Raw genomic sequence first — 17400 nt, 5'->3', positions numbered from 1 at the left:
TCTGTGATTAATCAACATCAACACTAGTTCATCTTGAATAATAGTTAAGGTTAAACACAACTTCAAAGAATCAACACTATTTCATATAATTTCAAAGTGTACGAGTACGCTAACTAATATGTAGAGGTTAGACATTTTAGTAACAAGTAGGCTATTACTACTAAAGTATAATTTCAGGTGAACAAAAAAAAGTCAATACCAGAGGTGGCCAACCTCACTCCACTGATCCCTGATCTACTGGGTGAGCAGACTTCCATTCCAGCCCAGCAATAGCACACTTGATTATTAACTAATTAGGTTTGATACATTGAATCAGGTGTGTTAATGCTGGGCTGGAACATAATTGTGCACACCTAGCAGGGTTGGCCTGCTCCAGTTGTAATAGGTTTATACATTTGTGTGAGACTTTTAAACTGTATTTTTTTTGGTTTACATATAATCTCTTGGGAAATTCATTGGGACCTCTTCATCTGCAGACGGAGGACAGAAAACATAACAAAGAACAGGCTGCATTATAATAAAATTAGACAGTCCTGAATATTATGTTGCTATATCTCTCTGTCCTTAGTTTTTCTCACTAGGGACTGGAACTGGAGAATATTTTCATAATGTCCTCCCACAAAGGTACATGCTCTATCCTGAGTAGCCTACCCTCCCTTCTCTGACAGCTGGAACTGCTAGCTAATCCTTTCACCCTCTTCCATGGGTTTTAGCTAGCTAAATACCTAGCTTCAAATGCATTTAGTTAAACGATAAATACATCAAGATGGCTAGCTAATATGAAGTCAGTAAACTGGTGATATTTAATTCACTTAGCTAACTTTACATCCTGTATAGCTAGCTAACTACGGTAGCGAATATTACGTGAGCAGCTAATTTGAGTTAGCCTGCAAACAAGTTTCTGCAGCAAGCTAGCTGATAATACATATATTTTGAAAATGATCAAAAACAGTTTACTTACTAGCAAGATGGTGCCGACAGAGATGGACGCCTCGCTTCACGTCCGTAGGAAACTATGCAGTAATTTGTTTGAGATTGTTTCCGTGAAACGTTCTCTGTTTCACCGAAACATGGCTCACTCGGGATATGTTGTCAGAGCCATCGGGTTTCTTAATGCATCGCGCCGACAGAAACAAACATCTCTCTGGTAAGAAGGGCGAGCGTGTATGCCTCATGATTAACGACTCATGGTGTAAGCATAACAACTTACAGGTACTCAAGTACTTTTGTTCACCTGACCTAGAAATCCTTACAATCAAATGCTGACCGCATTATCTTCCAAGAAGATTCTCTTCGATTATAGTCACAGCCGTGTATATCCCTCCCCAAGCATATACCTCGACGGCCCTGAAAGAACTTTACTGGACTCTATGTAAACTAGAAACCATATATCCTGAGGGTGCATTTATTGTAGATGGTGATTTTAACAAAGCTAATTTAAGAACAAGGTTACCTAAATTCTACCAGCACATTGACTAAAACTAAAACAGGTCGCGCCCGTGCTTAGGTCTATCCAACGCTGGTCTGACCAATCGGATTCCACGCTTCAAGATTTCTTCGATCACGTGGACTGGGATATGTTCCGGGTAGCCTTAGACAATAACATCGAAGTATACGCTGACTCAGTGAGTGAGTTTATTAGGAAGTGCATTGGAGATGTTGTACCCACTGTGACTACTAAAACCTTTCCTAACCAGAAACTGTGGATTAATGGCAGCATTCGCACAAAACTAAAAGCACGAACCACTGCATTTAATCATGACAAGGTGACTGGAAACCTGACTGAATACAAACAGTGTAGCTATTCCCTCCACAAGGCAATCAAACAAGTAAGGTGTCAGTATAGAGACAAAGTAGAGTCGCAATTCAACAGCTCAAATGCGAGACGTATGTGGCAGGTTCTACAGACTGTCATGGATTACAAAAAGAAATCAGCCCTGTCGCGGACATCGACGTCTCGCTCCCAGACAAATTAAACAACTTCTTTGCATGCTTTGAGGACAGTACAGTGCCACAGACACGGCCCGCTACCAAAGACTGTGGGTTCTCCTTCAGTGTGCCCGACGTGAGTAAAACATTTAAACGTGTTAAACCTCGCAGGGTTCCTGGCCCAGACGGCATCCCTAGCCTCAGAGCAGATTAGCTGGCTGGTGTGTTTACGGACATATTCAATCAATCCCTATCCCAGTCTGCTGTCCCCACATGCTTCAAGATGGCCACCATTGTTCCTGTTCCCAAGAAAGCTAAGGTAACTGAACTAAATGACTATCACCCCGTAGCACTCACTTCTGTCATCATGAAGTGCTTTGATAGACTAGTCAAGGATCATATCACTTCCACCCTACCTGATACCCTAGACTCACTCCAATTTGCTTACTGCCCCAATAGGTCCACAGACGATGCAATCGCCATTACACTGCACACTGCCCTATCCCATCTGGACAAGAGGAATATCTATATAAGAATGCTGTTCATTGACTACAGCTCAGCATTCAACACCATAGTACCCTCCAAACTCATCATTAAGCTTGAAACTGGGTCCTGCCCTGTGCAACTGGGTCCTAGACTTTCTGACGGGCCGCCCCCAGGTGGTGAGGGTAGGAAACAACATCTCCACCCCGCTGATCCTCAACACTGGGGCCCCACAAGGGTGTGTTCTCAGCCCTCTCCTGTGCTCCCTGTTAACCCATGATTGCGTGGCCATATACGCCTCCAACTCAGTCATCAAGTTTATAGACCAACAATGACGAGACAGCCTACAGGGGGGAGGTGAGGGCCCTCAGAGTGTGGTGTCAGGAAAATATCCTCTCACTCAACGTCAACAAAACATAGGAGATGATCGTGGACTTCAGGAAACAGCAGAGGGAGCACCCTCCTATCCACATCGACGGGGCAGTGGTGGAGAAGGTGGAAAGTTTTGGCAGCAACATAGAGAGGTTGCTGCCAACATACAGACTCGAATCACTGGCCACTTTAATAAATAGATTTAATAATGGTATCACTAGTCACTTTGAATAATGCCACTTTAATAATGTTTACATATCCTACATTACTCATCTCATATGTATATACTGTATTTGATGCCATCTATTGCATTTTGACTATGCCACACGGCCATCGCGCATCCATATATTTATATATACATATTCTTATTCCATCTCCTTACATTGTGTGTAATAGGTAGTCATTGTGAATTTGTTAGATTACTTGTTAGGTATTACTGGACTGTCGGAACTAGAAGCACAAGCATTTCGCTGTACTCACATTAACATCTGCTAACCATGTGTATGTGACCAATACAATTTGATTTGATTTGATTTCTCCCACTGCCTCAGTTTTCTGGCTCCTTAGAAAAATGAATAATGAGCAATCTTCCCAAAGTTTCCAGTGGTAGCAGAATGCAGCCAGCCATGTGGATGTTTGGAGGCATCCTACAAACTGACTCTGGTCTTCCAACATGGCGCATGGTGTGGTTGCTAGGTCATTTGTGACGCAACAGCAAGCCCTTTATAGAGAATATTTCCAGATTCTTGATATCCTTTGGTCTGTGTTTATGGACTGTGTTTATGGACCACAGGTTTTCAATGGGGTTCAAGTCCGGAGACAAAATGTCGATTTTTGGGGTAAATTAATTATTTTGATGTGTGTTTGAGGTCATTGTCTTGTTGGAACATCCTCCAGGCAGAGGCAACCAGGTTTTTGGCAAAAATGTCCTTGTACTTGGTAGAGTTCATGGTACCGTTGACCTTAACAAAGACCCAAGGACTATTGGAAGCAAAACAGCCCCGTAACATCAAAGATCCACCATATTTTACTGTAGGTATGAGGTTATTTCTGCATATCCATCCTCTGACCATAGCACCTGTTTCCAATCCAAGTGCCAATGCCGTTTAGCAAACTCCAGGCGTTTATATTTGTTGGATGCTCTCATCAATGGCTATTTTCTGGAAACCCTTCCAAAGAGCCTAATGGCATGGAGGTGGCGTCTAATTGTAGATTTGGAGACTTGGTGACTCCAAGATGCGATCAAGTTCTGTAATCCTCCACCTGTGGCCCTTCGATTTTCCTTTGCCTCCCGAACCGTCTTGTTCAGTGTGTGTGGGGACAAGGTACACTTGCGTCCTTTACCAGCAAGTGAACCACTATTTCAGTGGTTTTAAACATTTTAATTATTGCCGTAATAGTGGTAAGTCATATTTATTTAGGTATTATTTTGTGCCCATTGCCTGATTTATGAAGGTCAACAACCATTTTTCTCATTTCATTTGTGAGTAATTTGCTTTTCCCCATGGTGATAGATGACAAATTAATTTTACATCTGTGATACCTCATTTTTATACCCCAGTGAAACAAAAAGCCATGGAAGGCCACAATACAGTTGCTTAAGCTGAGATGAACTTAACAAAAAAAAGTACAATGTTAATGCAGATACAATAACTGTTATTTATAAGAATCATTAGTGGGGCCAGTTATTTTGACACCTATTTATATATATATTTTTTAATCATACCATATAGCTCATTATTTGTATTACTTATTTACTTTTTTTTTTATTTACTTTTTTGCTCATCTTTATGGAAAGATGTAGGCAATGGGGATTGTCTATTTGTTAGATTTTTTTTACAATATTGCGGAAATGCTGAGAATTAAGTTGGATTACTTCAACATAACTTTAGGTTACTCCCAAATCATCCTTTCAACATTGTGACCTTCCATTATAGAGCTTTCCTTTGGTGTGGATTTAGGCCTATACATTCAAAGCAGTCGTGTTCTTCCATTGTATTCACTTTTCCTTCTTTCTATTGTGGATTATGTTTCTGTGCCCCAATGGAAAGTCTACAAAACTATGAGCTATATCAACCTTTGTATTGAATGCTTGGAATTGGATTGTGATGATACAGATGAATAAATCCTGCACACAATGTGCTTATTTTTCATTACATTTTTTCTCAGGAAAAGTATTTTCTTTGTGAATGAAATTGTTTGGTGAAATATGCATAAATGGAGAGGACTTTCCCATAATTCTGCACCTTTGCATAGTTGTACTTACAATTTTGATCATCTGATTTAGTGACTGGAATAAAAATGTATTGATCTACAGGTATTTATTTTTTTACACAGACTAAAATTCTGTTTTGTCTGCATGGACTCAAGATATAAGTATGGTTGCATTAATATTTTTGCAAGCAGTCATGTTCTTTTGATGAATGTATTTTCAATTTTAATGGTATAATGTAGTTTTGATGAATGTATTTAAGTTTTGAGAAAGCAACTACGTATATTTATTTTATTTCACCTTTATTTAACCAGGTAGGCAAGTTGAGAACAAGTTCTCATTTACAATTGCGACCTGGCCAAGATAAAGCAAAGCAGTTCGACAACATACAAAAACACAGAGTTACACATGGAGTAAAACAACATACAATCAATGATGCAGTAGAAAAAAAATAAGACTATATACAATGTGAGCAAATGATGTGAGATAATGGAGGTAAAGGCAAAAAAATGCCATGGTGGCAAAGTAAATAAAGTATGGCAAGAAAAAACACTGGAATGGTAGATTTGTAGTTTGAAGAAAGTTAAAAGTTAAAATATAAATAATATGGTGCAAAGGAGCAAAATAAATAAAATAAATAAATACAGTAGGGGAAAAGGTAGTAGTTTGGGCTCAATTAAAGATGGGCTATGTACAGGTGCAGAGATCTGTGAGCTGCTCTGACAGCTGGTGCTTAAAGCTAGTGAGGGAGATAAGTGTTTCCAGTTTTAGAGATTTTTGTAGTTCGTTCCAATCATTGGCAGCTGAGAACTGGAAGGAGAGACGACCAAGGGAGGAGTTGGCTTTAGGGGTGACCAGAGAGATATACCTGCTGGAGCGCGTGCTACAGGTGGGTGCTGCTATGGTGACCAGTGAGCGGAGATAAGGGGGGACTTTACCTAGCAGGGTCTTGTAGATGACCTGGAGCCAATGTGTTTGGCGACGATGATGAAGTGAAGGCCAGCCAACGAGAGCATACAGGTCGCAGTGGTGGGTTGTATATGGGGCTTTGGTGACAAAACGGATGGCACTGTGATAGACTGCATCCAGCTTGTTGAGTAGGGTATTGGAGGCTATTTTGTAAATGACATCGCCGAAGTCGAGGATTGGTAGGATGGTCAGTTTTACGAGGGTATGTTTGGCAGCATGAGTGAAGGATGCTTTGTTGCGAAATAGGAAGCCAATTCTAGATTTCACTTTGGATTGGAGATGATTGATGTGAGTCTGGAAGGAGAGTTTACAGTCTAACCAGACACCTAGGTATTTGTAGTTGTCCACAAATTCTAAGTTAGAACCGTCCAGAGAAGTTATGCTGGATGGGCGGGCAGGTGCAGGCAGCGATCGGTTGAAGAGCATGCATTTAGTTTTACTTGTGTTTAGGAGCAGTTGGAGACCACGGAAGGAGAGTTGAATGGCATTGAAGCTCGTCTGGAGGGTTGTTAACACAGTGTCCAAAGAAGGGCCAGAAGTATACAGAATGGTGTCGTCTGCGTAGAGGTGGATCAGAGATTCACCAGCAGCAAGAGCGACATCATTTATGTATACAGAGAAAAGAGTTGGCCCAAGAATTGAACCCTGTGGTACCCCCATAGAGACTGCCAGAGGTCCAGACAGTAGGCCCTCCGATTTGACACACTGAACTCTGTCAGAGAAGTAGTTGGTGAACCAGGCGACGCAATCGTTTGAGAAACCAAGGCTACTAAGTCTGCCGATGAGGATGTGGTGATTAACAGAGTCAAAAGCTTTGGCCAGGTCAATGAATACGGCAGCACAGTAATGTTTCTTATCGATGGCGGTTACGATGTCGTTTAGGACCTTGAGCGTGGCTGAGGTGCACCCATGACCAGCTCTGAAACCAGATTGCATAGCGGAGAGGGTGCGGTGGGATTCAAAATAGTCGGTAATCTGTTTGTTGACTTGGCTTTCGAAGACCTTAGAAAGGCAGGGTAGGATGGATATAGGTCTGTAGCAACTTGGGTCAAGAGTGTCACCTCCTTTGAAGAGGGGGATGACAGCAGCTGCTTTCCAATCTATGGGAATCTCAGACGACACGAAAGAGAGGTTGAACAGGCTAGTAATAGGGGTTGCAATAATTTCGGCAGATAATTTTAGAAAGAAAGGGTCCAGATTGTCAAGCCCAGCTGATTTGTAGGGGTCCAGATTTTGCAGCTCTTTCAGAACATCAGCTGAATGGATTTGGGAGAAGGAGAAATGGGGGAGGCTTGGGCGAGTAGCTGTGGGGGGTGCAGTGCTGTTGAATGCAGTAGGGGTAGTTAGGTGGAAAGCATGGCCAGCCGTAGAAAAATGCTTATTGAAATTCTCAATTATAGTGGGCTTATCGGTGGTGACAGAGTTTCCTATCCTCAGTGCAGTGGGCAGTTCGGAGGAGGTGTTCTTATTCTCCATGGACTTTACAATGTCCCAGAACTTTTTAGAGATATGATCTCTGTTGGAATCGTCCGTCTTTCTGTTGAAAGTTCATCTGAACTTCTCTCTCTCCCATGAAGTCTTTCGTTGTTAGAATGAATACTTCAGAGTCCCATTCAGAAATGTTCTTATAGAATAGATGTTTCGGCGGTTGTCGGTCTTCGCATTCAGTCGACATAAATTCTAGCTGCAGACTAGTAATTAGCATTGAAGATTTGCTCTTATTCTGTCGGTATCGATAGTCTCAGAGTTTAACAACCATTACAACCTTAGCTTATACTGAAGGTATGCATGGTCTCTACTCAAACCTTAGCCCTCTCGGTAACCGAGGTACGCTTGGTCTGAAGATGATTTCTCCAGGTGGGGGTTTTATTCGGAACTGTGGAAAAGCTGTCCCATGACGCCAGATCGACGTCTGTGCTCATGGGGGCGGGCCAATGACTGTGAAACTTTAAACAGAAATACAATTCTCTCACATTAACGGTTTAAAATCACATTACACAATTTCACATATAGTTTCATCTTTACTCATTCATTTTATACAATAATTAGATGCATGCCTCAGAACGGAGGCTCATGTATAAACAGAGTTATAGTAATGTGGCTGTATTGTCTTTCCTGAGGTCACAATCATAGAACAAAATGGACCGGTCGTAGCTGGATTCTCCACCTACCGTTTTACACATTCTCCAAAACATGTATATTGTTCAGTTCTCAAGTTCTGTGATGTAGAAGAAGTTCCTTTGTTCTACTGTGAACCTTTCTCTCTCTATACTGCATGAGGGAGAGAGTCTCCTCCAGGAATTTACAACCTGAGATAACAGAGCCTGGGTGTAGGGGGAAGAGAGAGGTGGTGAGAGAGGGAGAGTTGGTGCTTGCTATATCCAAAGAGGGCCACGTCATGACACTCCTCTGGAACAATGATCACTCTTATGTTCCACGAAACCTAAAAACATATTGACTTGAAAATGAAAGAAAAAAACTTCATGTTTAATAATTTCACACCACCCTTGATGCAACTAAAACTGGGGAAAGAACCGTCCATCCATTACGTTCTATACTCATGAGCTGCTGGTCTCCATGTCGTCTCTTTCATTTCCATCCTTGGGTGTTATTGCAAAACACATACTATGAGCCTTGTATGCAATTAATTGTACCGTATCATCCAGCAATCTCTATGTTTCAATGCAATTTAACATGAAAATTCTGATGACATGGTAAAACAAAAGAAAATGAAAAAATCTTCGTGGTTGACCCAAGCTATCATCTAGTGAGTTCTCTAATAACCTCCCTGTCGGAGGACACTGAAAGAAAAGGTTTCTAGAGCCTCCCTAGGCCTAATAAATTTGAGCAGTGCCCCCACCGTTTGAAAGCAACTCTCTCTCTCGCTGTATCCAAATCATAACAAAAACATTTGATAAATTATCCAACCCAAATTTAGAATGACAGTCTTTAGTGCTTTACTTTGAGTATGACTCAAATTCAAGTTTCTCAACCTAGCACACATCATCGCGGTTAGAATGTACATTTATAAACAGAACCTTTAATTGCCCGTAATAACTCTTCTTTTTTCAGCCCCCCCTTTGTCCCTGTTTTCCTGTCGTGAGTGGCCTGGTTAGATCGGCATACTTAGTCTAAATTGTTCGCAGTGTGTAGACCCCCCCTTCTCCCGGCACTTATCATTCTAGCGTGTCTTCTTCAGATAGCGTTACAATTCTTCTTCCCTACGGCACATGTAACTCTTGCCTGTCACATTTGATGGCCCTTGATCATGTCCCGATTTCAATATCCAAATAGATACATCTGTTTTTCCCACGTACACAAGTCTCTCACCTGAGCCGCTATCACCCTTCTTTCTGGTCCATTTCTCCCACCAGCACCCCAGGAACATGAGAGAAATTTGTATGTTATCTCTCTCCACGCTCACTCCACATGCGCATTAAGACACCATCTTGCGTCACCTTCTATGATAACCTCAAGAGAGGACAGATCAGAACAACAGTTTAGTTCAAGTCATTTCTGTTTCAGGAAATCCAGACAAGCATTGACTACATGACAAATTATTACATTCCTAACATCTTAATAACATTATCTCTATGACAAACGTCAAAGAGCATAACAACATACTGTTATTGTTGAAACTATTTTCAAAATGAGTTCATACTCCCGTATTTTACTGCCGCTCTCTCGGAAGAGTTACCTGATCAGGAAGTTAGCACCCTAGCCCATTGAAGAATCCCACACTCCAGTAGACCCCATCTGGTGAAGTTTGTATCGAAACAAAGACAAAAATTAAATCAGCAATACACATATCACAATCCATTTGGAGTAACTGTCATCCCTTATTAACCTGTTAGGGCTAGGGGGCAGTATTTACACGGCCGGATAAAAAACGTACCCGATTTAATCTGGTTACTACTCCTGCCCAGTAACTAGAATATGCATATAATTATTGGCTTTGGATAGAAAACACCCTAAAGTTTCTAAAACTGTTTGAATGGTGTCTGTGAGTATAACAGAACTCATATGGCAGGCAAAGACCTGAGAAGATTCCATGCAGGAAGTGGCCTGTCTGAGAAGTTGTTGTTCTTCTTGCCTCTGTTTATTGAAGACTGAGGATCTTTGCTGTAACGTGACACTTCCTACGGCTCCCATAGGCTCTCAGAGCCCGGGAAAAAGCTGAACGATATCGAGGCAGCCCCAGGCTGAAACACATTATCGCTTTTGACAAGTGGCTGATCAGAGGACAATGGGCTTAGGCGCGTGCCCGAGTAGACCCCATGCTTTATTTTCTTTCGTCTGTTTACCTAATTGCAGATTCCCGGTCAGAATATTATCGCTTTTTTATGAGAAAAATGGCATAAAAATTGATTTTAAACAGCGGTTGACATGCTTCGAAGTACGGTAATGGAATATTTCGAATTTTTTTGTCACGAAATGCGCCGTGCTCGTAACCCTTATTTACCATTCGGATAGTGTCTTGAACGCACGAACAAAACGCCGCTGTTTGAACATAACTATGGATTATTTGGGACCAAACCAACATTTGTTATTGAAGTAGAAGTCCTGGGAGTGCATTCTGACGAAGAATACCAAAGGTAATCAAACTTTTCTAATAGTAAATCGGAGTTTGGTGAAGGCTAAACTTGCTGGGTGTGTAAATAGCTAGCCCTGTGATGCCGGGTTATCTAAGAATATTGCAAAATGTGCTTTCACCAAAAAGCTATTTTAAAATCGGACATATCGAGTGCATAGAGGAGTTCTGTATCTATAATTCTTAAAATAATTGTTATGCTTTTTGTGAACGTTTATCGTGAGTAATTTAGTAAATTGTTAGTAAATTCGCCGGAAGTTTGCAGGGGGTATGCTAGTTCCGAACGTCACATGCTAATGTAAAAAGCTGGTTTTTGATATAAATATGAACTTGATTGAACAAAACATGCATGTATTGTATAACATAATGTCCTAGGGTTGTCATCTGATGAAGATCATCAAACGTTAGTGCATTTAGCTGTCTTCTGGGTGTCTGATTATTTCTGGCTGGGTACTCTGCTGACATAATCTAATGTTTTGCTTTCGTTGTAAAGCCTTTTTGAAATCGGACAGTGTGGTTAGATTAACGAGAGTCTTGTCTTTAAAATGCTGTAAAATAGTCATATGTTTGAGAAATTGAAGTAATAGCATTTCTAAGGTATTTGAATAACGCGCCACAGGATTCCACTGGCTGTTACGTAGGTGGGACGATTTGGTGCCACCTACCCTAGAGAGGTTAACATATATTTTTCCTTCTATATGCAGACTGAACAAAATACATTTGCATATTTACCCAAAGACAAGGACCCCAGGGAACTGATGATTTTCCCTTCGAACACATGATTCACATCGTGATTTAAAAACAACATGTTAAATAAAAAATAAACATTCGAATAACCAATCAATTTGGAATTGCAACTCTTGATAACCCCATAAGGAAATAATAGTATCTCATAAAGTAATGGTAAAATAGAATAGAAACTGGTGTTTCTCATTCATTTTATAATTAAATCCCATCTGTTTCGATCGTTTCTAGTGAGATTGATCAGGCCTCACCAGAAAGTCAGGAAACAGGGCATTCGACACCATTAAATATTTCCTCTCCCTTTTCTTTCCCTGTCTTTCCGAAACCATTTAAAAACATTTTAAACCTTTCCATCATTCTGCATACCCAATTAAAAACTGAATTGAAAAGACCACAGTATCAACACCACTAACGCATATTCATAACCGATAAGTTGTGTGTGCGTGCTAAACCGTAGTTCAAAAACACACAACAGGCCTTACTTATCTGGGAACTCCATTTATGGCCTAATCCAGATAATTTTATACTTAAAACTGCCAAATGTCACTAACTGCTCTCCCCAATACCACTGTCTCCGGGAACATTCCAACGAGACATAATGACCCCCCCTCCTCTTGGAAAAGAGTGCAATCCACAAGTATTAATTATAAACCAAACATGATCATGGTAAATCCACTGTCCTTACTCCAATCATTAAACATTTGTTTTAATCCACCACATAATTTATCCTTTATTTAGCATGTACTACCCTTAGACACTGCGGTTTTATCTCGCCACCGAGTCCAACGATTCACTGGTCTCTTTTCCTCATGACTCTCCATAACCACCGCACCACAATGTTCATGAACTAAAAAAATGAAAAGTTAATTTTAGGTTTAGTAACCCCTTTGCTAATTCCTCGTTACCCCTCCACCCTTTCGTCCATTCTAGAAATCTATTTCAGAATAAGACAACATAAAATGTAAATCTATTTCATAATAAAACCACATAAAATGTCTCATGAGATAAAAAAAAACAAGGTTTTCTGAGTTTGCAAGGAGTGTTTTGCCAGATAATTTAAATTTGTTACCTCTTTAGAATCCATTCCCCTGGCATTTCGCCTAGATTCTTCAGCCCAAAATACCTTTTCCTGTGGCATATTTAGCCAATTTGTCATCATAAGGAATCCACAATATTTGATCCCTGGCCTCTATTAAAAAGTTGTGCAAGACATGTTCTCATACGTCTTCCTTCACATAGAAACTGTAATCTCTATGAACCACTATCGATCGAACTGAGGCCATACACCGCTATGTCTAAGTTTCCTGTCTCGCTAACGCTTGCATGGCAGCATTTCCTCCGAATGCAGTAGGCTCCATTCCTACTCTACACTCATTCTTCCAATGTCCGACAGTCCCACATCTAAAACAGAGAGCTATCTCCCTGCACTTTGATGTTTTTCTGCTATGTTTCTTTGTCTTACCTTGGCCATTGAAACCACTGTTAGTGACTTTCACATCTGCGAAGTGAGTGGAGTCGTATTCCACTCTCAAAACATTTTGCTCGATTTCATCCACAACCCCGCACAATTGCCGTTTTGATCACAGTTTTCAAACCTGTCATCAAAGCGGAAGTGCAAATTCAATCAATGCACTCCCTTACTGAGTCTTTCTGTGGCTGAGTACTTCAACTAATTCCGAGTTTATCAGTTTGTATTTTTTGTTGATAGAATGCGGACATCAAAACGCTGGTATATTGAGCTTTTGATTCTGTTTTTATGTAATTGTGCCAGGTCATAATTGCCTCCCTGAATTCTTTATTTGAATTCAATTCTCCATCAGCGGGGAATGTTGCCCAATTCTATCCAGTTTGCTAAGTTTTTCCGATATTCGAGCCGAATTGGTAGAATGCACGTGCACTTCTTTCAGCTCATCCATGGCTTTATTAAACTCCTCTACCTCCCCTTTACAGGGAGAACCCGGGACTGTCTGTCGCCATTTCAATAGTTATTATTTCCAGACCTCTCCCGACGGTGTCCAAGGTGTTTAGATTTCCTCACTCCTGTCTCTAATACACACCTTCTATTAACTTCTATGGGCTAGGTGGGACGTTAGCGTCCCACTCTATTCAACAGCCAGTGGAATCGTGTGGCGCGAAATACAAATACCTCAAAAATGCAATAGTTTCAATATTTCAAACATACGACTATTTTACACCATTTGAAAGATAAGACTCTCGTTAATCTAACCACATTGTCCGATTTCAAAAAGGCTTTACAGCAAAAGCAAAACATTAGATTATGTCAGGAGAGTACCCAGCCAAAAATAATCACACAGCCATTTTTCAAGCAAGCATATATGTCACAAAAACCCAAACCACAGCTAAATGCAGCACTAACCTTTGATGATCTTCATCAGATGACACTGCTAGGACATTATGTTATACAATACATGCATGTTTTGCTCAATCAAGTTCATATTTATATCAAAAAACAGCTTTTTACATTAGCATGTGATGTTCAGAACTAGCATTCCCACCCAAAACTTCCGGTGAATTTACTAAATTACTCATTATAAACATTGACAAAATACATAACAATTATTTTAAGAATTATAGATACAGAACTCCTTTATGCAATCGCTATGTCAGATTTTAAAATAGCTTTTCGGCGAAAGCACATTTTGCAATATTCTGAGTACATAGCTCAGCCATCACGGCTAGCTAATTTGACACCCACCAACGTCGGGGCAACCTAAACTCAGAATTACTATTAGAAAAATTGGATTACCTTTGCTGTTCTTCGTCAGAATGCACTCCCAGGACTGCTACTTCCACAACAAATGTTGTTTTTGTTCCAAATAATCCATAGTTATGTGCAAATATCCCCGTTTTGTTTGTGCGTTCAGGTCACTATCCAAAGGGTAATGCGCGAGCGCATTTCGAGACAAAAAAATTCAAAATGTTCCATTACCGTACTTAGAAGCATGTCAAATGCTGTTTAAAATCAATTTTTATGGTATTTTTCTCGTAAAATAGCGATAATATTCCAACCGGACAATGCTGTATTCATTCAAAAAGGAAGAGAAAAAATGGCGAGGTCGCATTTCCCATCTCTTAGCCACCAGTCAGTCCACTGACAAACTGCGGTCCTGTTATCTGCCCGGAGACAGGAGACGCGTCAATCCACTTTCTGAACGCTTTAGAGAGCAAATGGAAGCCTTAGAAAGTGCTATATAACCCCACGGGCACTGTAGTTTCGATAGAGAAGCAAAGGGAGAACTACAAAATCGCAGACAGGCCACTTCCTGCTTGTAATTTTCTCAGGTTTTTGCCTGCCATATGAGTTCTGTTATACTCACAGACACCATTCAAACAGTTTTACAAACTTCAGAGTGTTTTCTATCCAAATCTACTAATAATATGCATATTCTCGTTTCTGGGAAAGAGTAGTAACCAGTTTAAATCGGGTACGTTTTTTATCCGGCCGTGAAAATACTGCCCCCTAGCCCAGACAGGTTAACTATTTCCAAGGTAGAGCTACCCACTTCCCCGGATAATAGTTATGGTATTTGTGCCTATTAATTGGTCACGGCACTTAATACCTTGTATTAGAACCTATAATATAGCGTCTGCACATTTATTACTGGAGAATACGGATGACCTAATGTTTTATTCCAGTATTGCGCCTCAAATATCACTGTTGTTGATAACACACATTACCAAAATTATTCACACTTGTCTTCCTTCCTATTTCCGCATAATCTGTCATGGTTCACCACCCCAACAGGGCATACAACCAACCTCTCTTTATTGCTGCTGCTAATATACCTAAATCCAACAGCGTTAAAATATCTTATTGCTTTTCTTTTATCCCCGAAGGGCAATTGAAAACTTTCATAAATTAGGTGCATTACCGCCACTGACCTCATTCGTCTTTCAGTCACCCACGTGGGTATAACCAATGAGGAGATGGCACTTGGGTACCTGCTTCAATAAACCAATGAGGAGATGGGAGTGGCAGGTCTTGCGGTGTGATCTGTGTCAGAAATAGAACTGACTTCTATTTTAGCCCTTGGCAACGCAGATGCTCGTTGGCGCGCGCGAGCAGTGTGGGTGCAATAATTGAATAACATAGATTTCTGAATTTATTTTGCAACACACGCGACGAACACACGCGACGCGAGTGGTGTAGTCAGCCTGTTACCCTCTACAGGTATCAGCCTGTTCGGGTTTACCTTCCTGGGCTTACACTACCTTCCGGGGCTTACCATAAATCTACGACTGGTCATAACACAATGAGCCTACTGAATAAACTCTGGCTTTTTAGGTCCGTATCCTATAATTATTCAGCCTACAAATCTCCAGTACACTTTAGTCCAGTACTAGACACAAATTATGTCTACTACTGGACTAAAAAGGATGCCTAATTGAAATATATTTTTAGTCCAGGAGTCCATGGCTCTTACAGATGTCTACGATGGCATTGAAAGGATCAAAGTCTCAGTATGTACACAGTGGTGCCTGCTGTGGCATTGAAGTAGAATTGGACACAACCCTGAAGAGAGAGAGAGAGATGACAGGAATTATGTGTGTTTACCTTTTCCTGTTAAATAGTCCCTGCCAATGCACTGGAGCTCTAGTATCTCATTTTATGCACCGAACAATGTTAGTGACTTGAAAACAGAAATTTTGATTTGAGCGTATTTTTTGAGGGTATCTGTTTCTTCCTTATTTGACTAAATCCTTCCCTGGCTGAAAATATATGCTAATTTCATTCACAAAGCCCTCTATCCCTCAGTTTGGCAAGAGCAGACTCATTCAACCATTACCTGATTTTGGCAGTTATGATACTGGACTCCAATTCTGCAGGGATCATCTTTCCCATTGAATAAAAAGAAAACGACATCACTCTTCTAGCTCTGATATAGTCAACATTCACGATCAACAAATGCAAATCACTCTGCCCTTTTTGCTCACCGGTCTTCACATTTCACCACCGCCACAACATTTTAATTCCCTAGCCCAAAGACAGCTGCAGATTTCTTGACTGAATAATGACTCTAGGGAGGGGGGAATAGTATTTGTCAGTACATGTTTATAGATAATATGAATAAGCATGGTCTAAAGTGAATACTAGTAATGCGTACATGTGCTGAGGTGAAGAGGATTAGCCTGGGCAAAGCAGTCATGCCTTTGACCTTCACTTCAGGGAAGAAGTGGTATCTGGCCAGAAGTACACTGTACACATTGGACATGGTCCCTTCTGAGAAAATACATACATATTACAGATGGATATCTCAGAGATTATCTTGATCTTAGAATTGCATTTAACTTTATAACAACAAAACAATATAGTCAATATTAGGATGACAAAATGACCAAATTCAATGGAATTAACAAGGATAAATATATCACAGTATACTGTACTGTATGTTTGCCATTGGCTAAATTGTTTGTATTGATAGTAAGGTCAGAATGTAGCTAACACTGTACCGGCACAGAAAACACAGTAACACTTTACTTGACACCCAGTGTCATAACACGGTATGACACGGTCATAAACATGTCATAATGTCATAGCAGCTGACATAACTTGTCATAATATGTTCATAACACTGTCATGACCCATATATTTACACCTGTTGTGACATATATTGAATTTTGTTATGGCTGGTTATGAGACCTACATAAGAGTCAACCCACATTTATTCAAATGAGTTTCTTCCCTGCCAAGAAGTTTCCTTTTGTTTGTTTCTTAAATCCTTTGTTGTTGTTGTAATGGATTCTTTATAGTCATGTTTTTTTCATCATATTTTAAATAACTTATAGAAATAGTAGTGCACTATATAGGGAAAAGGGTGCCTTATGGGACATAGACCTGAGTGCATTTTAACCAATGAATAGGCTATTAGCAATGGCCTTCATCAGCCTCATAATGCAACTTTTGTTGGGCTGGCTTTACCTTTGCTGTTGCTCCAGCTGGTGTTTGGGTATACAGTGCCTTCAGAAAATATTCACAACCCTTGACTTTTTCCACATTTTGTTGCATTACAGCCTGTATTTAACAGCTTATCTTGAGATTTTGTGTCACTGGCCTACACACACATTTAAAAAAATAAAT

At 40.4% G+C, this 17400-nt stretch overlaps 1 protein-coding gene across 1 annotated transcript in view; it reads left to right on the top strand.

Annotated features, from left to right (window-relative positions):
• The window catches only part of LOC115169741 (melanocortin receptor 4-like), a 50999-nt gene that overhangs the window by 20636 nt on the left and 12963 nt on the right, over positions 1-17400 (top strand). The gene's annotated exons all lie outside the window — the stretch shown is intronic.

This window comes from Salmo trutta, chromosome 31 (assembly GCF_901001165.1).
Source record: "Salmo trutta chromosome 31, fSalTru1.1, whole genome shotgun sequence".
In the NCBI taxonomy this organism is placed as follows: Eukaryota; Metazoa; Chordata; class Actinopteri; order Salmoniformes; family Salmonidae; genus Salmo; species Salmo trutta.
The sequence above is the reverse complement of the archived record's forward strand: the minus strand, read 5'-3'. Positions and strand labels throughout refer to the sequence as shown.